General features: G+C 70.0%; 1 protein-coding gene across 2 annotated transcripts in view; it reads left to right on the top strand.

Moving 5' to 3' along the window:
- Positions 1–23,845, top strand: part of CDH18 (cadherin 18) — an 883,209-nt gene that overhangs the window by 276,173 nt on the left and 583,191 nt on the right. The window contains exon 3 of one of the 2 annotated variants that reach the window (XM_048508491.1): positions 7,289–7,358. The gene's annotated coding sequence lies outside the window, so the exon portion shown is untranslated. Of the gene's footprint in view, positions 1–7,285; positions 7,359–23,845 lie in introns of both variants that reach the window. The other variant, XM_048508490.1, reaches the window with a different exon arrangement.

Below are 23,845 nucleotides of genomic sequence, written 5' to 3'. Positions count from 1 at the left end.
GAAGAGAGTGAGGGGTGGCATGCAAAGGAGGGGAGGCAGGGGGCCCAGCATCTTGATATGATCCACCCACCCTAGAGGAGGGAAAGGGAAGGGAGGGAGGGAGGGGGAGGGGTTGCATGCAAGGGAAGAGAAGGGAGGGAAGAGAGGGAAGAGAGTGAGGGGTGACATGCAAGGGACGGGAGGGAGGGGCCAGGCACCCTAGATTCCCTGAATACTGCAGTTACAGTTAAGAAAACCAGGCACGCATTACTCAGGAGTAAGCTCAGTACAGCCACCATGACATACTTTGAATGGCTGCGTTGCGCCCCTCATGAGGCTTTCCTCAGAAGCTTACACCCATTGCCACCAACCAAACTTACTCCCAGGTAAAGGATCATGACCATTCACTGTGCCTAGATGTGTGTGTGGGAGGGGTGCCTTTTCCATCCCCCCCCCAAAGGAATGTGGGCAATAATACATCACTGACATCAGCATTAAGTATCAACAGGCTGCGTGTTTGCATGAGCATGTACTGCTGGCCTCTGCAATTGATTTGCTGCTACTGATCCTTTCCCATTTCACCACAATAAGCCACAGCAACGCGTGGCCGGGCCACGCTAGTTTTAGAATAAAGTTGATCACTAAAATTACTGAATTAATTGTATCTCAGCTTCTTTTGGGAGCCTTTGGACAAGTTTGTCATATTTGTCCATTCGAGCAAGAACATATATTTTATATGGAATATGGCCCTTTATTTATATTTATATGCCACCATTTTTTTTCTCTAGTGGGGCACAAAGTAGCTTATAACAATTTTATCCTCACATCAAGAAAGCTGGGGAAGACTGTGGAAGTCCACCTGGCAAGCTTCTGTGGCCAAGAGGGGCTTTTGACCTAATTTTCCCAGATTCTAGCCTGGCACTCTAACCTCTGCACCATGCTGGACTTTTATGCATGGTTGTCAGCTCCAAGTTGAGAAATTCCTGGGGAATTGGAGGTGGAGCCTGAGGTGGGTGGGGTTTGAGAACAGGAGGGAGCTGAGTAGGTATATAATGCCACAGAATCCTCCCGCCAAAGCAGCCATTTTGTCAGGATGTGTGTCATGGGGGATGGGTTGTTACTGGGATGGTATGCTATGCCAAACTCTGTCTGCTATTTTGCTATGTTTCTGTCCCGCAGCTGTCTTATCTGTAACCTTGGGGTTGGAAGAACTGTTTCAGTAAATTCTGGTCTGTGTTATTTCACACGTTGGCGGGGGGAGGAAAATACTTACATAGTATCAACTGTTTTGAGGGATTAGCTCAGAACAGGCTTTTGCCTTCTACTTGTCATCAGCAATAAAAACCTTTGAACTTTCAAGTGCTTCATTGTCTATGCAGGGGAGTTCTGACAAGGTAACTGGTCTCTGTCATCTGTAGGTTAGTTATAATGTCAGGGGGCCTCCAGGCCCCAACTAGAGGTTGATAACCCTACTTGTACAACTTACTTTGGAAATCTCAGGTCAAATTCTAGTAGACCTCACATGACAGTGAAAATTTCAGAGCGCAATACTGCCAAACTAAGCATATTTAAGTTCAGTTAGTTCTAATGAGAAGTTCATGCTTAACTCCGCCACTGAAATTAGTGGGAGATATTTGTGCTTGATTGTGATGGGACTGTGCCCACAATGTTCCACTTGTGTCCATACTGATGGTGGACTGTTGGTAAAAAATTCCAGATATTTTTCCTATCTCCTGAGTTGCCTTTTACATGAATTTCCAACGCTTATGCACACCCATTTAAAAAAATTAACTTGCATGCCTGAGATATTGGTGAGATTTGTAAAAAGTACTGGGATGAAAACGCCGTTGCTCTCAATATGAAGCCCTTTGGCTTAAACATCCTGAAGCCAAATTCAGAAACTGATATAACATGTGAAGATTAAAGAAATGAAGGGGTTGAGGAGAGGGAAGATAAATATTACAATCACTTTTCCAGAGGTCTCTTTGCAAAAGGAAAGCACAAATGGTAATTACTGTGTAGATTTATTCCAAATTTCCCCCAATCTTTAGCATGTTTGAGACTAAGTCCTTGTCACTTCCAATGATTGTCCTTAACAAATGTAATCTCATCTGCATACAGATTTTTTTCATGTTCAATGAGGCTATATTTAACTTGCCTATGACTAGAAAAGATCAAATTGTGATATGAGTTAGTGCATCTGTATATCTATTTCTGAAGTGTGGGCAGGTCTGCAGATACCTAAATCTGTGGGTTGGGCCCACACTGAGAGGAAGGAGATTTGTTTGGGAGAGAGTGTGTGACATAGCAGCAGACTTTTTTGAATTTTTGGCCCTTTCCGCACGGGCCATATGCGGAGCCCTGGGGACGGCAAAAACACCATCCCCAGGGAGCCGTTCGCACAGGCGGTGCTGCTGAAACGCAGCAGCACCGACCTGGCTCCCCTCCACCCCGCCCAGGGCGGTGTCAGGCTGCCTCCAAAAACCTCCCTCCAGGCACCGCCGGGAACCGCCGGGAACATGCTGTTTTCCCCGTCCCTCTCCCACTCACCTCGTCGTCCTGTGTCGCTCTACTGGACTGCTGAGACCCTCCCTCGCTGTCCTTGAACCCCTGGAGGTCAGAGGGCAGCGTGGGCGGATCTTAGGAGTCCAGCAGGGTGACGAAGGCAATGAGGTGGGGGGGGACAGGGAAGAGGCGGCTCCATGCGGAGCTGCCTCTCCCGCGCCGGCCTCTGCGGGGGCCGCTCGCACGCTCCCATGCGAATGGCCCCCACCCCTCCACCAGCAGAATTCCTGCCGATGCAGGGGCGCCCTTTCCACAGTGCGGAAAGGGCCTTTGACACTCCAAGGGTTGCCATCACTGCTCTAGTCTTATCCTGCATTGAGCAGGGGGTTGCACTAAGTGGTCTGTATGGCCCCTTCCAACTCTATGATTGTAATTTACCTCTTTACTACAGTCCCCATTATGCATGGCCTTTGTCCTGTGGGTCCCATGATCCTCAGCATACCGTTTTTGGTAGTCAAAGTGGAAAAGCTGTTGAATACCACCCACCCAATCTTTGGGGGAGGTTGGAGTGGGAGTTTTAGAACTTAGAATGTTCTGAGGGTTTAGGGTTGTTTTTGTAGTGGCTACTGAATGGGATTTTACAATGTTTTTTTCCAATGTAACCAGCTATAGTAAAAGATGGGGAATAAATCAAAACAACACCAACAAAAGTCACTGAAAATGAGCAGGTCAAGATCTTGTGGGACTTTAGAATTCAAACAGACAAAATGTTAGCACATAATACACCAGACATCAGACTGATTGAGGACAAAAAAGTGACCACTGTCAACAAAGCAATACCTGGTGACAACAGGGCCAGTGAAAAAGAACATGAGAAGGTCACTAAATACTATGATTTTAAAATTGAGCTTCAGTGACTATGGCACAAACCAGCTGAGGTCATCCCAGTGGTAATCACCATCCTGGGCATCATTCAAAAAACACTAGGGTTGCACCTAAAACATCTTCCAATCGACAAACTCAACCTTTGTCAGATTCAGAAGACAGTCTTGCTGGGATCTGCACAAACACTATGCCAATACATTGCAATGTCCTGGGCCTCTGGGTGAGGCTTGTATTGTAATGAAAGGCCAACAAGCATCTAATGAACTGGCAGGCCCATCTTCCAAGAGGCTAAGATTCTGTTATGTGTGTCTGCGTAGCTACAAAGATAGCTCCTTGGAATTTTTTTTTAAAACAGGAAAACTGCCAAAATTGACAGGATTAGCTAAGCACTACTATGTATTTGAAAGGGTACCCAGGATCAGAGCACACAAAATGTCAGACACAAAATGTCAGACACAAGCTGAGGGTGAAACTGATCAGGAAGCAAAACCATTGGATGGGAAACAGTGTCTTTTCTCCTCTGATGCCTTTGCTGTTTGGAAAGCGCACCAGAAACCGCCTCTTTTTAAGATGCCCCCTGGACATCTTATTTGGGGTGTGCAGGGTGAAAAGAGGCAGTTGCCTCTTTTTAAGATGTCTCACAGATATTTTTGTGTGGTGTGTAAAAAGGACGAATGTCATTTTCAAGCAGCTTTACCCAGAATTGTTCTGTCCTTCCTTTTATCTTTCTGATAATCCTCAATGGTGTTGCCTGTCACATAGTTGCCTTGCTGTGGAACTGAAACTTACAAGGAAGAAAAATAAATCCTCTACCTTCCCTATTTCATCAGTAATTTTGTAATCTCTGCAATCCTATTATTTGCTTTTGTCAGGGGGACAAATTGCTCTATTTATTTCATTGTCACACTCCTAGGAACTGACATACTGGCAAGAACATATGACATGTCTTTCATTTTGTTATCCCTGTTTGAAAAAGATGTTCCCAAAGTTTGTGTATCTCTCTGGGGAAAGAAAATAGGAAATAAAGAACTAAGGTGTGTTTCCGAGACCATGCACATGTCTCTTCAGAAATGGAGGAAGCTTGAAATGCAATGGCAAATTCATCTTCTTGGGTGACCATCAATGGGTACCCTGCCTGTGTCACATCTGTGTATTACTGTTGCTCCGCTGGTTAGCACACGTGGTCCCCTTCTGCCATTTGATCCTCACAACAAGCCTGTGAGGTAAGTTATGCTAAATAAAGTGACTGGCCTGCAGTCATTTAGTATTTTATGACTTGGCGGTGGGAGTGGGGATATGATCTTCCCAGTCTTAGCCCAACATATTAACTGTTTTGTGTCTTTTCAGTAATTCTCATGGGACAGATGTGGCAGGGGAAGCCTAGTTTCCTACAAAACATGTGAAGCCATAAAGTAAAGATCAAGGAAAGAATGCACAGAAGGCAGTGATCCCATATTGCAAGCTGGTTACATATATATCTGAGCAGCATTGTTTTGTTATTTTAATCAGATACATAGAGTTGAGTTAGGAGTGCATCTCGATCACCCAGATAACATCCCCCGGACAGAATGTTAGACCCACTTGTTCACCTTGATGCAATAAACTGATTTCAGTAATCCTGAGCCTGGTTATTGGGAGGAGATTGATGGGCACGAGAGAGAGAGAAATTATTTAAGGCACATATACAAATGCATTGAGAAAAAGTCCTGCATGATGTAGCCCAAGTGGGGAGAAGGTTACTGACTGCTTCTATGTAAAACAATGGCTGCATCTCTACATTGTTGGATAGCAATCATTTGCAACAAAATTTTCCTATCTGGAAAAGACATGATTGCCATAGAACAGTGGGTTTTTCCTCATTCTCCTCACTTGGGGGCTTTTTTTTGCTATTTTGTGCGGGAAGGGGGTCTATTCTGTGCATGTTTGACTCCTTCTAGTGGTCTGTTCAATGTAACATTCCTTTATGTCCAGCATACAATCCTTCATTTTAAATCTGCAGGGAAATATGCCAGACATTGATATAATATTGAAGTGATTAGGGGGAGTAAACTTTGTGTGAAACAGGAAAAAAATCCCAACAGGAACACCCAAGTGGAGAAAATAAGAATGAATAAAAGCGAAGTGATACCTCATCTTTTAAAGATGTGTGGATGTAGCCATGAAATGTGGATTTACATTAAAAATAATGGCTGTGTGCACTAAGATGTACCCAGGATAACACTTACTTAATAGAAGGATTGGGGGAGGGGGGGTGGCAGGGCAGGAAGAGGTGCTAATAGGCTGTTGTATGGGAATATTTAAGCTTGAAGGACAGGTCAGCAGGGAAATTCAAAGAAATTCATTGAGGAAAGATCTTTCTTTTTTTCCAAAAAAATGGTTTCCTGAGAAGTTGGTGGAAAGTATTAGCTGCTTGTTTACTTTCCCAATGCCTAACGAAAAGGCTGCTAAGTACTTCAAGCTTAAGAAAGTACCAAGAGCTGTCTTTGTTTCCCCACTGAAGACAACTGTATCTACAGTCAAGAAAATGGTGAGGCTATTTTTTTTATTTACTAGTGCTAGCATTATCCTGATGTTGATCATACATACAGCTGCTTCCAGCTCAAAGAGCAATATGGATTTAAATCTGTGTTTATGTATTTTGTATTCATCAAATTGAAAAGCATTTTCTCATGCAAGGAGATATATTAACTGCACACGCACGCACACTCAGATATAAGCAATTTCTAGGACAATTCCCTCATGACTGGAATAGATTTTGCACTCTGAAATATTTCAAAATGAAAACTTTCTGCAGTGGTTAAAAAGAATGGCTGAGCATGTCCTGAAGCTGGTTTTCAATAATGAAATCCCTTCTTCAGCTCAAGCGCCCACAATTATAAAGCTGAAATTGGGAAGAGTTGGAAAAGAACTCTAGGTTCTGTTCCTTTTTGTACATGTGGGGGTTTATAGAAGCATCAGGTGAATGTACACATTAAAAAAATCATATTTCATGGCATACTTCCTTTAGGATCAAACTACAAGACAATTCAGATTCTTTAATAGGAACTCCAAAAGTGATTATTGGATCCTAAAAGCAGCTGCAGATGAAACATACCACTTCCAGGAACATCGAGGATGGGCAGGAAGTAAGTAAGTAAGTAAGTATGGTAAGTAAGTAGATAGATAGATAGATAGATAGATAGATAGATAGATAGATAGATAGATAGATAGATAGATAGATAGATAGATAGATAGATAGATAGATAGATAGATAGATAGATAGATAGATAGATAGATAGATAGATAGATAGATAGATAGATAGATAGATAGATAGATAGATAGATAGATAATAGCTATCAGATCGACAATGAGTGGAAGAAGCACAGTTATTTCTTCCTATGGCATTGTTTTTCAGATCAAAGACACCCTTTTCTGGTTGCTTTAAATACTGATGGGACATTTTCATTTTGTACTCAGAGAAATATGTAAACCGGATGCCCCCAGGGCATACCTAACCCTGGCAACCCAATACCAGCAACTGCTACTTGAACAAACACAATATCAAATGGGTGCTGTGTGGTTTCCAGGCTGTATGGCCGTGTTCTAGCAAGAACACGGCCATACAGTCCGGAAACCACACAGCACCCAAGTGATTCCGGCCATGAAAGCCTTCGACAATACAATATCAAATGCTACCACCATAGCCACAAACCTATTCAAAAGATTGATCCTCTTAAATGTATGTGATCATGAGGGGCATGACTTACTATAAGGCAGCCATTGCAAACAAGATGAATCCAATGCCTTATTTGTAAAAATCAAAATAATCTCTAATTGGCATTCTGGCTCGCTGTGATTTGTATTGTAGTTCTTAAATGAGTGCTAGAAACTGTGGGTGCCCTCTGTGCCCAATTGTTTATCTTTTTTTTCATTCAGAAGAAAATATTTTCAACAGAAGACATTTCAAAACAGGAGGAACTAATCTAACATTTGCAGCAGCCTTCGAAAGGTAGGAGGAGTTTTTTTATATTATTCTTCCCAATGTTGCTATTAGTTATACATAAAAAATGTCAAATTTTTGTCATATTGTTGTCCTTTTTTGTTTGAGAGTAACTTCCCTTTTAAGATAGAGATCACCATGCGTCATTTTCATTATTTATTTAACCACTCGTTCATCTTGTTAAATATTAATAGCATTCTGTATTCCTTTTGGGAATGTCATGTGATAAAGGAAGTTCTTTCATACTTGGAAAGCTTTTACTGAATGTTCTACAACAGGCACACATAGATTAAAAACATGTTTTTTTTAAAAAAAAAGCTTCCCTTTCTATGGTAAGAAAGTAGTGTTCCTTTCAAATGCCAGCCATAAGATTTTTCCAGTATATGTGATTTTCATGCTGATTTCTTAGCAGAGGAGGAAGTTGAAGAATCTAAATAAGGGATTCAGTAACCAAGCCTGAAAACTGTGGACTTAGGAAATGAGTGCAAACTATCTACTGTGTATTGTGGCCTGTTGGTAGCTTCCTATGTTTTTAATTCCTGGCAGACAACAAATAAGAGATGTTTAGCAAGGTCCCTGTCCAACTGAGGTGTCACCTTCCCAGTGGCTAAAAAGTGTGCCTGGAAACATTTTGGTACCCTTTCTTGTGCCAATGAGAGTAAGATGTTGACCCTGTGGTTAAGCTGTATGGTCACTTCCTGTCTTAGGCATTTCTACAGGGACAATTCCTGAGTGATCTTTTTGTATAAAAGCTTTACTATTTTCCTTTGGGAAAACAGCATTTTGTGGCTCCAGTTCCAACTTGTCTTGTCTTTATCCCATCATTGTTTAATGGTGTAGACTTGTGTTTATTGATGGTACTCTCTTAAAGTTGTATTTCATCTGAAGTTCTCCCCAGATTTTGGAAGCATGAGTTTTCAAAGTAACTCACTTAAACGTCATCGGATACTGACAGAAGCTAGAAAAATTACTGCTGGCTATATGTGGTCATAATACATAGACATTGGTTGGTATTCATCTAGACTTACGTCTATTATTGTTAGCAGAAATTTTGCTACATTCTCACACACTGTGGGATCCATGTTGTTCAAAAGCATAGGTATCTTAAGAGCATCAGTTAGATTGTTATACAGAAATGGGATAAGTGCAGATTGTGACATTCTGATTTTTGCAAACCTTACACAATGAAAGAGGGTATGATCGAGTGTCTCCACCTGACCCATATTGTATGGATACAGCCTCTGTTTATCAATTTGTTGATATCTGCCATAGAGCAGCATAGAAGGCATTAGATTGAATCTGGCCAGTGTTAAAGCTCTTCTTAATTTAGGTTGGTGATCCACTGTAAATAATTGGCCATGTGTCCTTGTTCAATTGGAATAAGCAGGGCTGGGGAACACGCTTTTCCTCGTGAGCTGTTATCATATCCCGATACTCTTGTTCTAATAGCTTAGTTTTCAAGCAGCTATATGCTTCTGATAGGGAAAAGAGGGACTAACACTCTTAATGAAAAGCCAAGAGTGCCGGATTTTTTCCCTCAACTAGTTTCAGCCACCTAGAATTTGCATAGTCGGAAAGCATGAGGTGTAACAAACTGGAGGATCCTGCAAATAGTGGATACGTGAGCTGTGCATCTGACAAGTTCTCAGCCAGGCCATCGGTATAAGCGATATTTGCCTCCGGAGTTCTAAACATAGGCTGCATATGAAGACAATTTGCAAGCCTCCATAATTTTGGTGGGAAGAAACGGACTGGGCTGTGTTTATATTTCTTGTTTATAGCCCGATCCAGCCAGGGTGCTCCATAGAGGAGCTGAGAGTCGTGATTTAGCATTGAACACCTTCAATGGATGGTATATACTGGTGGCCCAAGGTGAAAAAAAGAAACGCTTTGAATTGCTAGGGCACTGCTGTTAGCTGCAGCAAGTGCTAATTCCTATGTACTGCCCAATTAAGGTTGCTAGTAAGAGTTATGCCCAAATATTTGAACTGGTTAACTTGTTCTATATGGGTCTGTTATTGATGGTCCATGTATGATTAGGGGTCTTCTAGCTTAAGACCATTATTTTGGTTTCTTTCATGGTTAATTACCAGTTCGCTCCTCTTACAATATTCAGCTACAATTTAAGAGACGAGTGAGACCAACTTTTATGTAAAAGAAGAACGGTGTCGTCAGCATACAGTAACGCTGGGCACGGTTTAGTGCTTAGTTTGGGAACATGCCCATTGGCCTTCTGGAGTGGTTGGCACTTTAGATCACTACAAGGAAATATTAAAACAAAGTAGCCAGTACAGCCTTGTTTGACCCCTCTGGTTGTGATGATATTTTCTGTGAGCGGTCCTTTTGTTGCAGCTCTTATTCTGCAGCTAGTGCAAGTGTGTAGCTGTTTTATAAGAAACAGTCTGGGGTCCATGTAACGCTAATTTTCTCCACAGTAGGGCTCTAGATATGGAGTCAAATGCCCCTTTTAAATCCAGGAAGGCTGCAAACAGTTTACGGTTATTATGAGTTATACTTTTGAGTTTTCAAAGTAGACACATTACACTAGGGATTCTTCATTGTCTAGGTTGGGTTTAAACTAAATTTTTAAAAATCAGATTTCTTCTATTTAAATCAGATTTTTTTCAAAAAAATAACATTCTTTTGGAGGAAAAATCTATCTAAAGATAGTTTTCTGTTTAAGATACATTGTACTCCAACATTTATTCATCATGAAATAAGGATTAATTTTTAATTATGTGGCATGATGCTGTTTATTCGTGCAATGTTTTTTTAAAAAAAAATTATAAAAGAAATGCCATTAATCCATTCACAATGTCATGCTCTCCCAGAGGTTTCTACAAGACTATTTTGGGCATTTTTTTTTCTATCTAGAACTGTGATAATTCAGAGTTGCTTGGTTTTGCAATTCTCAAAACTATGAAATTTCTGTCTGCAGAGATAAGATGCCTCTTATTTGGATTATATGTCGTATTTTACCAATGCCCTTCATTAAAATAGGGATGGGGAAAATCTTGTATGATTATACATGTGATCTTACTGATACTGTTCTTTGCCATAATCAATGTATGGATGGCTAGTGTGGCAGACTTTAAAGGGAAAATCAGTCACTCGGATGTGTGCTGCTCCAAGTGCCTCCTCCCCTTTGAGAAGGAAGATAAGATGTTGGAGAAAACAGGAGAAGAGGGAGAGGAGTTCATTCTCGGAGGACAGGGAGAACTCAGGTCTTGCTCAAGAAAAAGAGCAGACAGAGCAAAGAGCAGCTCTTCCTAGTAGTTTGGCAGAGCGCTTGAGCTTCTTTGGGAGAGAGAGCGAGAGTGCCCAGTTGTTAGGTCTGTCTCTGGTGATGAGCAGGTCTGGTACCATTTAGTTTGACTGTAAGAAAAGGGCAAGTTGGGGCGTGTGAGAATCCAACCTAACAGCTGGTCAATAAAAGTCTGTTTGTGCCTGAAAGTGTTGTAGAAAAGTCTAACAACAATCTTTATTTCCCCCCCCCACCCCCCCCCCCCCCCACCCCCCCCCCCCCGCTCCCCCCCCACCCCCCCACTCCTCCCCCCCCCCACCCCCCCCCCCCCCCCCCCCCCCCCCCCCCCCCCCCCCCCCCCCCCCACCCCCCCCCCCCCCCACCCCCCCCCCCCCCCACCCCCCCCCCCCCCCACCCCCCCCCCCCCCCACCCCCCCCCCCCCCCACCCCCCCCCCCCCCCACCCCCCCCCCCCCCCACCCCCCCCCCCCCCCACCCCCCCCCCCCCCCACCCCCCCCCCCCCCCACCCCCCCCCCCCCCCACCCCCCCCCCCCCCCACCCCCCCCCCCCCCCACCCCCCCCCCCCCCCACCCCCCCCCCCCCCCACCCCCCCCCCCCCCCACCCCCCCCCCCCCCCACCCCCCCCCCCCCCCACCCCCCCCCCCCCCCACCCCCCCCCCCCCCCACCCCCCCCCCCCCCCACCCCCCCCCCCCCCCACCCCCCCCCCCCCCCACCCCCCCCCCCCCCCACCCCCCCCCCCCCCCACCCCCCCCCCCCCCCACCCCCCCCCCCCCCCACCCCCCCCCCCCCCCACCCCCCCCCCCCCCCACCCCCCCCCCCCCCCACCCCCCCCCCCCCCCACCCCCCCCCCCCCCCACCCCCCCCCCCCCCCACCCCCCCCCCCCCCCACCCCCCCCCCCCCCCACCCCCCCCCCCCCCCACCCCCCCCCCCCCCCACCCCCCCCCCCCCCCACCCCCCCCCCCCCCCACCCCCCCCCCCCCCCACCCCCCCCCCCCCCCACCCCCCCCCCCCCCCACCCCCCCCCCCCCCCACCCCCCCCCCCCCCCACCCCCCCCCCCCCCCACCCCCCCCCCCCCCCACCCCCCCCCCCCCCCACCCCCCCCCCCCCCCACCCCCCCCCCCCCCCACCCCCCCCCCCCCCCACCCCCCCCCCCCCCCACCCCCCCCCCCCCCCACCCCCCCCCCCCCCCACCCCCCCCCCCCCCCACCCCCCCCCCCCCCCACCCCCCCCCCCCCCCACCCCCCCCCCCCCCCACCCCCCCCCCCCCCCACCCCCCCCCCCCCCCACCCCCCCCCCCCCCCACCCCCCCCCCCCCCCACCCCCCCCCCCCCCCACCCCCCCCCCCCCCCACCCCCCCCCCCCCCCACCCCCCCCCCCCCCCACCCCCCCCCCCCCCCACCCCCCCCCCCCCCCACCCCCCCCCCCCCCCACCCCCCCCCCCCCCCACCCCCCCCCCCCCCCACCCCCCCCCCCCCCCACCCCCCCCCCCCCCCACCCCCCCCCCCCCCCACCCCCCCCCCCCCCCACCCCCCCCCCCCCCCACCCCCCCCCCCCCCCACCCCCCCCCCCCCCCACCCCCCCCCCCCCCCACCCCCCCCCCCCCCCACCCCCCCCCCCCCCCACCCCCCCCCCCCCCCACCCCCCCCCCCCCCCACCCCCCCCCCCCCCCACCCCCCCCCCCCCCCACCCCCCCCCCCCCCCACCCCCCCCCCCCCCCACCCCCCCCCCCCCCCACCCCCCCCCCCCCCCACCCCCCCCCCCCCCCACCCCCCCCCCCCCCCACCCCCCCCCCCCCCCACCCCCCCCCCCCCCCACCCCCCCCCCCCCCCACCCCCCCCCCCCCCCACCCCCCCCCCCCCCCACCCCCCCCCCCCCCCACCCCCCCCCCCCCCCACCCCCCCCCCCCCCCACCCCCCCCCCCCCCCACCCCCCCCCCCCCCCACCCCCCCCCCCCCCCACCCCCCCCCCCCCCCACCCCCCCCCCCCCCCACCCCCCCCCCCCCCCACCCCCCCCCCCCCCCACCCCCCCCCCCCCCCACCCCCCCCCCCCCCCACCCCCCCCCCCCCCCACCCCCCCCCCCCCCCACCCCCCCCCCCCCCCACCCCCCCCCCCCCCCACCCCCCCCCCCCCCCACCCCCCCCCCCCCCCACCCCCCCCCCCCCCCACCCCCCCCCCCCCCCACCCCCCCCCCCCCCCACCCCCCCCCCCCCCCACCCCCCCCCCCCCCCACCCCCCCCCCCCCCCACCCCCCCCCCCCCCCACCCCCCCCCCCCCCCACCCCCCCCCCCCCCCACCCCCCCCCCCCCCCACCCCCCCCCCCCCCCACCCCCCCCCCCCCCCACCCCCCCCCCCCCCCACCCCCCCCCCCCCCCACCCCCCCCCCCCCCCACCCCCCCCCCCCCCCACCCCCCCCCCCCCCCACCCCCCCCCCCCCCCACCCCCCCCCCCCCCCACCCCCCCCCCCCCCCACCCCCCCCCCCCCCCACCCCCCCCCCCCCCCACCCCCCCCCCCCCCCACCCCCCCCCCCCCCCACCCCCCCCCCCCCCCACCCCCCCCCCCCCCCACCCCCCCCCCCCCCCACCCCCCCCCCCCCCCACCCCCCCCCCCCCCCACCCCCCCCCCCCCCCACCCCCCCCCCCCCCCACCCCCCCCCCCCCCCACCCCCCCCCCCCCCCACCCCCCCCCCCCCCCACCCCCCCCCCCCCCCACCCCCCCCCCCCCCCACCCCCCCCCCCCCCCACCCCCCCCCCCCCCCACCCCCCCCCCCCCCCACCCCCCCCCCCCCCCACCCCCCCCCCCCCCCACCCCCCCCCCCCCCCACCCCCCCCCCCCCCCACCCCCCCCCCCCCCCACCCCCCCCCCCCCCCACCCCCCCCCCCCCCCACCCCCCCCCCCCCCCACCCCCCCCCCCCCCCACCCCCCCCCCCCCCCACCCCCCCCCCCCCCCACCCCCCCCCCCCCCCACCCCCCCCCCCCCCCACCCCCCCCCCCCCCCACCCCCCCCCCCCCCCACCCCCCCCCCCCCCCACCCCCCCCCCCCCCCACCCCCCCCCCCCCCCACCCCCCCCCCCCCCCACCCCCCCCCCCCCCCACCCCCCCCCCCCCCCACCCCCCCCCCCCCCCACCCCCCCCCCCCCCCACCCCCCCCCCCCCCCACCCCCCCCCCCCCCCACCCCCCCCCCCCCCCACCCCCCCCCCCCCCCACCCCCCCCCCCCCCCACCCCCCCCCCCCCCCACCCCCCCCCCCCCCCACCCCCCCCCCCCCCCACCCCCCCCCCCCCCCACCCCCCCCCCCCCCCACCCCCCCCCCCCCCCACCCCCCCCCCCCCCCACCCCCCCCCCCCCCCACCCCCCCCCCCCCCCACCCCCCCCCCCCCCCACCCCCCCCCCCCCCCACCCCCCCCCCCCCCCACCCCCCCCCCCCCCCACCCCCCCCCCCCCCCACCCCCCCCCCCCCCCACCCCCCCCCCCCCCCACCCCCCCCCCCCCCCACCCCCCCCCCCCCCCACCCCCCCCCCCCCCCACCCCCCCCCCCCCCCACCCCCCCCCCCCCCCACCCCCCCCCCCCCCCACCCCCCCCCCCCCCCACCCCCCCCCCCCCCCACCCCCCCCCCCCCCCACCCCCCCCCCCCCCCACCCCCCCCCCCCCCCACCCCCCCCCCCCCCCACCCCCCCCCCCCCCCACCCCCCCCCCCCCCCACCCCCCCCCCCCCCCACCCCCCCCCCCCCCCACCCCCCCCCCCCCCCACCCCCCCCCCCCCCCACCCCCCCCCCCCCCCACCCCCCCCCCCCCCCACCCCCCCCCCCCCCCACCCCCCCCCCCCCCCACCCCCCCCCCCCCCCACCCCCCCCCCCCCCCACCCCCCCCCCCCCCCACCCCCCCCCCCCCCCACCCCCCCCCCCCCCCACCCCCCCCCCCCCCCACCCCCCCCCCCCCCCACCCCCCCCCCCCCCCACCCCCCCCCCCCCCCACCCCCCCCCCCCCCCACCCCCCCCCCCCCCCACCCCCCCCCCCCCCCACCCCCCCCCCCCCCCACCCCCCCCCCCCCCCACCCCCCCCCCCCCCCACCCCCCCCCCCCCCCACCCCCCCCCCCCCCCACCCCCCCCCCCCCCCACCCCCCCCCCCCCCCACCCCCCCCCCCCCCCACCCCCCCCCCCCCCCACCCCCCCCCCCCCCCACCCCCCCCCCCCCCCACCCCCCCCCCCCCCCACCCCCCCCCCCCCCCACCCCCCCCCCCCCCCACCCCCCCCCCCCCCCACCCCCCCCCCCCCCCACCCCCCCCCCCCCCCACCCCCCCCCCCCCCCACCCCCCCCCCCCCCCACCCCCCCCCCCCCCCACCCCCCCCCCCCCCCACCCCCCCCCCCCCCCACCCCCCCCCCCCCCCACCCCCCCCCCCCCCCACCCCCCCCCCCCCCCACCCCCCCCCCCCCCCACCCCCCCCCCCCCCCACCCCCCCCCCCCCCCACCCCCCCCCCCCCCCACCCCCCCCCCCCCCCACCCCCCCCCCCCCCCACCCCCCCCCCCCCCCACCCCCCCCCCCCCCCACCCCCCCCCCCCCCCACCCCCCCCCCCCCCCACCCCCCCCCCCCCCCACCCCCCCCCCCCCCCACCCCCCCCCCCCCCCACCCCCCCCCCCCCCCACCCCCCCCCCCCCCCACCCCCCCCCCCCCCCACCCCCCCCCCCCCCCACCCCCCCCCCCCCCCACCCCCCCCCCCCCCCACCCCCCCCCCCCCCCACCCCCCCCCCCCCCCACCCCCCCCCCCCCCCACCCCCCCCCCCCCCCACCCCCCCCCCCCCCCACCCCCCCCCCCCCCCACCCCCCCCCCCCCCCACCCCCCCCCCCCCCCACCCCCCCCCCCCCCCACCCCCCCCCCCCCCCACCCCCCCCCCCCCCCACCCCCCCCCCCCCCCACCCCCCCCCCCCCCCACCCCCCCCCCCCCCCACCCCCCCCCCCCCCCACCCCCCCCCCCCCCCACCCCCCCCCCCCCCCACCCCCCCCCCCCCCCACCCCCCCCCCCCCCCACCCCCCCCCCCCCCCACCCCCCCCCCCCCCCACCCCCCCCCCCCCCCACCCCCCCCCCCCCCCACCCCCCCCCCCCCCCACCCCCCCCCCCCCCCACCCCCCCCCCCCCCCACCCCCCCCCCCCCCCACCCCCCCCCCCCCCCACCCCCCCCCCCCCCCACCCCCCCCCCCCCCCACCCCCCCCCCCCCCCACCCCCCCCCCCCCCCACCCCCCCCCCCCCCCACCCCCCCCCCCCCCCACCCCCCCCCCCCCCCACCCCCCCCCCCCCCCACCCCCCCCCCCCCCCACCCCCCCCCCCCCCCACCCCCCCCCCCCCCCACCCCCCCCCCCCCCCACCCCCCCCCCCCCCCACCCCCCCCCCCCCCCACCCCCCCCCCCCCCCACCCCCCCCCCCCCCCACCCCCCCCCCCCCCCACCCCCCCCCCCCCCCACCCCCCCCCCCCCCCACCCCCCCCCCCCCCCACCCCCCCCCCCCCCCACCCCCCCCCCCCCCCACCCCCCCCCCCCCCCACCCCCCCCCCCCCCCACCCCCCCCCCCCCCCACCCCCCCCCCCCCCCACCCCCCCCCCCCCCCACCCCCCCCCCCCCCCACCCCCCCCCCCCCCCACCCCCCCCCCCCCCCACCCCCCCCCCCCCCCACCCCCCCCCCCCCCCACCCCCCCCCCCCCCCACCCCCCCCCCCCCCCACCCCCCCCCCCCCCCACCCCCCCCCCCCCCCACCCCCCCCCCCCCCCACCCCCCCCCCCCCCCACCCCCCCCCCCCCCCACCCCCCCCCCCCCCCACCCCCCCCCCCCCCCACCCCCCCCCCCCCCCACCCCCCCCCCCCCCCACCCCCCCCCCCCCCCACCCCCCCCCCCCCCCACCCCCCCCCCCCCCCACCCCCCCCCCCCCCCACCCCCCCCCCCCCCCACCCCCCCCCCCCCCCACCCCCCCCCCCCCCCACCCCCCCCCCCCCCCACCCCCCCCCCCCCCCACCCCCCCCCCCCCCCACCCCCCCCCCCCCCCACCCCCCCCCCCCCCCACCCCCCCCCCCCCCCACCCCCCCCCCCCCCCACCCCCCCCCCCCCCCACCCCCCCCCCCCCCCACCCCCCCCCCCCCCCACCCCCCCCCCCCCCCACCCCCCCCCCCCCCCACCCCCCCCCCCCCCCACCCCCCCCCCCCCCCACCCCCCCCCCCCCCCACCCCCCCCCCCCCCCACCCCCCCCCCCCCCCACCCCCCCCCCCCCCCACCCCCCCCCCCCCCCACCCCCCCCCCCCCCCACCCCCCCCCCCCCCCACCCCCCCCCCCCCCCACCCCCCCCCCCCCCCACCCCCCCCCCCCCCCACCCCCCCCCCCCCCCACCCCCCCCCCCCCCCACCCCCCCCCCCCCCCACCCCCCCCCCCCCCCACCCCCCCCCCCCCCCACCCCCCCCCCCCCCCACCCCCCCCCCCCCCCACCCCCCCCCCCCCCCACCCCCCCCCCCCCCCACCCCCCCCCCCCCCCACCCCCCCCCCCCCCCACCCCCCCCCCCCCCCACCCCCCCCCCCCCCCACCCCCCCCCCCCCCCACCCCCCCCCCCCCCCACCCCCCCCCCCCCCCACCCCCCCCCCCCCCCACCCCCCCCCCCCCCCACCCCCCCCCCCCCCCACCCCCCCCCCCCCCCACCCCCCCCCCCCCCCACCCCCCCCCCCCCCCACCCCCCCCCCCCCCCACCCCCCCCCCCCCCCACCCCCCCCCCCCCCCACCCCCCCCCCCCCCCACCCCCCCCCCCCCCCACCCCCCCCCCCCCCCACCCCCCCCCCCCCCCACCCCCCCCCCCCCCCACCCCCCCCCCCCCCCACCCCCCCCCCCCCCCACCCCCCCCCCCCCCCACCCCCCCCCCCCCCCACCCCCCCCCCCCCCCACCCCCCCCCCCCCCCACCCCCCCCCCCCCCCACCCCCCCCCCCCCCCACCCCCCCCCCCCCCCACCCCCCCCCCCCCCCACCCCCCCCCCCCCCCACCCCCCCCCCCCCCCACCCCCCCCCCCCCCCACCCCCCCCCCCCCCCACCCCCCCCCCCCCCCACCCCCCCCCCCCCCCACCCCCCCCCCCCCCCACCCCCCCCCCCCCCCACCCCCCCCCCCCCCCACCCCCCCCCCCCCCCACCCCCCCCCCCCCCCACCCCCCCCCCCCCCCACCCCCCCCCCCCCCCACCCCCCCCCCCCCCCACCCCCCCCCCCCCCCACCCCCCCCCCCCCCCACCCCCCCCCCCCCCCACCCCCCCCCCCCCCCACCCCCCCCCCCCCCCACCCCCCCCCCCCCCCACCCCCCCCCCCCCCCACCCCCCCCCCCCCCCACCCCCCCCCCCCCCCACCCCCCCCCCCCCCCACCCCCCCCCCCCCCCACCCCCCCCCCCCCCCACCCCCCCCCCCCCCCACCCCCCCCCCCCCCCACCCCCCCCCCCCCCCACCCCCCCCCCCCCCCACCCCCCCCCCCCCCCACCCCCCCCCCCCCCCACCCCCCCCCCCCCCCACCCCCCCCCCCCCCCACCCCCCCCCCCCCCCACCCCCCCCCCCCCCCACCCCCCCCCCCCCCCACCCCCCCCCCCCCCCACCCCCCCCCCCCCCCACCCCCCCCCCCCCCCACCCCCCCCCCCCCCCACCCCCCCCCCCCCCCACCCCCCCCCCCCCCCACCCCCCCCCCCCCCCACCCCCCCCCCCCCCCACCCCCCCCCCCCCCCACCCCCCCCCCCCCCCACCCCCCCCCCCCCCCACCCCCCCCCCCCCCCACCCCCCCCCCCCCCCACCCCCCCCCCCCCCCACCCCCCCCCCCCCCCACCCCCCCCCCCCCCCACCCCCCCCCCCCCCCACCCCCCCCCCCCCCCACCCCCCCCCCCCCCCACCCCCCCCCCCCCCCACCCCCCCCCCCCCCCACCCCCCCCCCCCCCCACCCCCCCCCCCCCCCACCCCCCCCCCCCCCCACCCCCCCCCCCCCCCACCCCCCCCCCCCCCCACCCCCCCCCCCCCCCACCCCCCCCCCCCCCCACCCCCCCCCCCCCCCACCCCCCCCCCCCCCCACCCCCCCCCCCCCCCACCCCCCCCCCCCCCCACCCCCCCCCCCCCCCACCCCCCCCCCCCCCCACCCCCCCCCCCCCCCACCCCCCCCCCCCCCCACCCCCCCCCCCCCCCACCCCCCCCCCCCCCCACCCCCCCCCCCCCCCACCCCCCCCCCCCCCCACCCCCCCCCCCCCCCACCCCCCCCCCCCCCCACCCCCCCCCCCCCCCACCCCCCCCCCCCCCCACCCCCCCCCCCCCCCACCCCCCCCCCCCCCCACCCCCCCCCCCCCCCACCCCCCCCCCCCCCCACCCCCCCCCCCCCCCACCCCCCCCCCCCCCCACCCCCCCCCCCCCCCACCCCCCCCCCCCCCCACCCCCCCCCCCCCCCACCCCCCCCCCCCCCCACCCCCCCCCCCCCCCACCCCCCCCCCCCCCCACCCCCCCCCCCCCCCACCCCCCCCCCCCCCCACCCCCCCCCCCCCCCACCCCCCCCCCCCCCCACCCCCCCCCCCCCCCACCCCCCCCCCCCCCCACCCCCCCCCCCCCCCACCCCCCCCCCCCCCCACCCCCCCCCCCCCCCACCCCCCCCCCCCCCCACCCCCCCCCCCCCCCACCCCCCCCCCCCCCCACCCCCCCCCCCCCCCACCCCCCCCCCCCCCCACCCCCCCCCCCCCCCACCCCCCCCCCCCCCCACCCCCCCCCCCCCCCACCCCCCCCCCCCCCCACCCCCCCCCCCCCCCACCCCCCCCCCCCCCCACCCCCCCCCCCCCCCACCCCCCCCCCCCCCCACCCCCCCCCCCCCCCACCCCCCCCCCCCCCCACCCCCCCCCCCCCCCACCCCCCCCCCCCCCCACCCCCCCCCCCCCCCACCCCCCCCCCCCCCCACCCCCCCCCCCCCCCACCCCCCCCCCCCCCCACCCCCCCCCCCCCCCACCCCCCCCCCCCCCCACCCCCCCCCCCCCCCACCCCCCCCCCCCCCCACCCCCCCCCCCCCCCACCCCCCCCCCCCCCCACCCCCCCCCCCCCCCACCCCCCCCCCCCCCCACCCCCCCCCCCCCCCACCCCCCCCCCCCCCCACCCCCCCCCCCCCCCACCCCCCCCCCCCCCCACCCCCCCCCCCCCCCACCCCCCCCCCCCCCCACCCCCCCCCCCCCCCACCCCCCCCCCCCCCCACCCCCCCCCCCCCCCACCCCCCCCCCCCCCCACCCCCCCCCCCCCCCACCCCCCCCCCCCCCCACCCCCCCCCCCCCCCACCCCCCCCCCCCCCCACCCCCCCCCCCCCCCACCCCCCCCCCCCCCCACCCCCCCCCCCCCCCACCCCCCCCCCCCCCCACCCCCCCCCCCCCCCACCCCCCCCCCCCCCCACCCCCCCCCCCCCCCACCCCCCCCCCCCCCCACCCCCCCCCCCCCCCACCCCCCCCCCCCCCCACCCCCCCCCCCCCCCACCCCCCCCCCCCCCCACCCCCCCCCCCCCCCACCCCCCCCCCCCCCCACCCCCCCCCCCCCCCACCCCCCCCCCCCCCCACCCCCCCCCCCCCCCACCCCCCCCCCCCCCCACCCCCCCCCCCCCCCACCCCCCCCCCCCCCCACCCCCCCCCCCCCCCACCCCCCCCCCCCCCCACCCCCCCCCCCCCCCACCCCCCCCCCCCCCCACCCCCCCCCCCCCCCACCCCCCCCCCCCCCCACCCCCCCCCCCCCCCACCCCCCCCCCCCCCCACCCCCCCCCCCCCCCACCCCCCCCCCCCCCCACCCCCCCCCCCCCCCACCCCCCCCCCCCCCCACCCCCCCCCCCCCCCACCCCCCCCCCCCCCCACCCCCCCCCCCCCCCACCCCCCCCCCCCCCCACCCCCCCCCCCCCCCACCCCCCCCCCCCCCCACCCCCCCCCCCCCCCACCCCCCCCCCCCCCCACCCCCCCCCCCCCCCACCCCCCCCCCCCCCCACCCCCCCCCCCCCCCACCCCCCCCCCCCCCCACCCCCCCCCCCCCCCACCCCCCCCCCCCCCCACCCCCCCCCCCCCCCACCCCCCCCCCCCCCCACCCCCCCCCCCCCCCACCCCCCCCCCCCCCCACCCCCCCCCCCCCCCACCCCCCCCCCCCCCCACCCCCCCCCCCCCCCACCCCCCCCCCCCCCCACCCCCCCCCCCCCCCACCCCCCCCCCCCCCCACCCCCCCCCCCCCCCACCCCCCCCCCCCCCCACCCCCCCCCCCCCCCACCCCCCCCCCCCCCCACCCCCCCCCCCCCCCACCCCCCCCCCCCCCCACCCCCCCCCCCCCCCACCCCCCCCCCCCCCCACCCCCCCCCCCCCCCACCCCCCCCCCCCCCCACCCCCCCCCCCCCCCACCCCCCCCCCCCCCCACCCCCCCCCCCCCCCACCCCCCCCCCCCCCCACCCCCCCCCCCCCCCACCCCCCCCCCCCCCCACCCCCCCCCCCCCCCACCCCCCCCCCCCCCCACCCCCCCCCCCCCCCACCCCCCCCCCCCCCCACCCCCCCCCCCCCCCACCCCCCCCCCCCCCCACCCCCCCCCCCCCCCACCCCCCCCCCCCCCCACCCCCCCCCCCCCCCACCCCCCCCCCCCCCCACCCCCCCCCCCCCCCACCCCCCCCCCCCCCCACCCCCCCCCCCCCCCACCCCCCCCCCCCCCCACCCCCCCCCCCCCCCACCCCCCCCCCCCCCCACCCCCCCCCCCCCCCACCCCCCCCCCCCCCCACCCCCCCCCCCCCCCACCCCCCCCCCCCCCCACCCCCCCCCCCCCCCACCCCCCCCCCCCCCCACCCCCCCCCCCCCCCACCCCCCCCCCCCCCCACCCCCCCCCCCCCCCACCCCCCCCCCCCCCCACCCCCCCCCCCCCCCACCCCCCCCCCCCCCCACCCCCCCCCCCCCCCACCCCCCCCCCCCCCCACCCCCCCCCCCCCCCACCCCCCCCCCCCCCCACCCCCCCCCCCCCCCACCCCCCCCCCCCCCCACCCCCCCCCCCCCCCACCCCCCCCCCCCCCCACCCCCCCCCCCCCCCACCCCCCCCCCCCCCCACCCCCCCCCCCCCCCACCCCCCCCCCCCCCCACCCCCCCCCCCCCCCACCCCCCCCCCCCCCCACCCCCCCCCCCCCCCACCCCCCCCCCCCCCCACCCCCCCCCCCCCCCACCCCCCCCCCCCCCCACCCCCCCCCCCCCCCACCCCCCCCCCCCCCCACCCCCCCCCCCCCCCACCCCCCCCCCCCCCCACCCCCCCCCCCCCCCACCCCCCCCCCCCCCCACCCCCCCCCCCCCCCACCCCCCCCCCCCCCCACCCCCCCCCCCCCCCACCCCCCCCCCCCCCCACCCCCCCCCCCCCCCACCCCCCCCCCCCCCCACCCCCCCCCCCCCCCACCCCCCCCCCCCCCCACCCCCCCCCCCCCCCACCCCCCCCCCCCCCCACCCCCCCCCCCCCCCACCCCCCCCCCCCCCCACCCCCCCCCCCCCCCACCCCCCCCCCCCCCCACCCCCCCCCCCCCCCACCCCCCCCCCCCCCCACCCCCCCCCCCCCCCACCCCCCCCCCCCCCCACCCCCCCCCCCCCCCACCCCCCCCCCCCCCCACCCCCCCCCCCCCCCACCCCCCCCCCCCCCCACCCCCCCCCCCCCCCACCCCCCCCCCCCCCCACCCCCCCCCCCCCCCACCCCCCCCCCCCCCCACCCCCCCCCCCCCCCACCCCCCCCCCCCCCCACCCCCCCCCCCCCCCACCCCCCCCCCCCCCCACCCCCCCCCCCCCCCACCCCCCCCCCCCCCCACCCCCCCCCCCCCCCACCCCCCCCCCCCCCCACCCCCCCCCCCCCCCACCCCCCCCCCCCCCCACCCCCCCCCCCCCCCACCCCCCCCCCCCCCCACCCCCCCCCCCCCCCACCCCCCCCCCCCCCCACCCCCCCCCCCCCCCACCCCCCCCCCCCCCCACCCCCCCCCCCCCCCACCCCCCCCCCCCCCCACCCCCCCCCCCCCCCACCCCCCCCCCCCCCCACCCCCCCCCCCCCCCACCCCCCCCCCCCCCCACCCCCCCCCCCCCCCACCCCCCCCCCCCCCCACCCCCCCCCCCCCCCACCCCCCCCCCCCCCCACCCCCCCCCCCCCCCACCCCCCCCCCCCCCCACCCCCCCCCCCCCCCACCCCCCCCCCCCCCCACCCCCCCCCCCCCCCACCCCCCCCCCCCCCCACCCCCCCCCCCCCCCACCCCCCCCCCCCCCCACCCCCCCCCCCCCCCACCCCCCCCCCCCCCCACCCCCCCCCCCCCCCACCCCCCCCCCCCCCCACCCCCCCCCCCCCCCACCCCCCCCCCCCCCCACCCCCCCCCCCCCCCACCCCCCCCCCCCCCCACCCCCCCCCCCCCCCACCCCCCCCCCCCCCCACCCCCCCCCCCCCCCACCCCCCCCCCCCCCCACCCCCCCCCCCCCCCACCCCCCCCCCCCCCCACCCCCCCCCCCCCCCACCCCCCCCCCCCCCCACCCCCCCCCCCCCCCACCCCCCCCCCCCCCCACCCCCCCCCCCCCCCACCCCCCCCCCCCCCCACCCCCCCCCCCCCCCACCCCCCCCCCCCCCCACCCCCCCCCCCCCCCACCCCCCCCCCCCCCCACCCCCCCCCCCCCCCACCCCCCCCCCCCCCCACCCCCCCCCCCCCCCACCCCCCCCCCCCCCCACCCCCCCCCCCCCCCACCCCCCCCCCCCCCCACCCCCCCCCCCCCCCACCCCCCCCCCCCCCCACCCCCCCCCCCCCCCACCCCCCCCCCCCCCCACCCCCCCCCCCCCCCACCCCCCCCCCCCCCCACCCCCCCCCCCCCCCACCCCCCCCCCCCCCCACCCCCCCCCCCCCCCACCCCCCCCCCCCCCCACCCCCCCCCCCCCCCACCCCCCCCCCCCCCCACCCCCCCCCCCCCCCACCCCCCCCCCCCCCCACCCCCCCCCCCCCCCACCCCCCCCCCCCCCCACCCCCCCCCCCCCCCACCCCCCCCCCCCCCCACCCCCCCCCCCCCCCACCCCCCCCCCCCCCCACCCCCCCCCCCCCCCACCCCCCCCCCCCCCCACCCCCCCCCCCCCCCACCCCCCCCCCCCCCCACCCCCCCCCCCCCCCACCCCCCCCCCCCCCCACCCCCCCCCCCCCCCACCCCCCCCCCCCCCCACCCCCCCCCCCCCCCACCCCCCCCCCCCCCCACCCCCC

Source organism: Sphaerodactylus townsendi, linkage group LG09, assembly GCF_021028975.2.
Source record: "Sphaerodactylus townsendi isolate TG3544 linkage group LG09, MPM_Stown_v2.3, whole genome shotgun sequence".
NCBI lineage: Eukaryota > Metazoa > Chordata > Lepidosauria > Squamata > Sphaerodactylidae > Sphaerodactylus > Sphaerodactylus townsendi.
The sequence above is the reverse complement of the archived record's forward strand: the minus strand, read 5'-3'. Positions and strand labels throughout refer to the sequence as shown.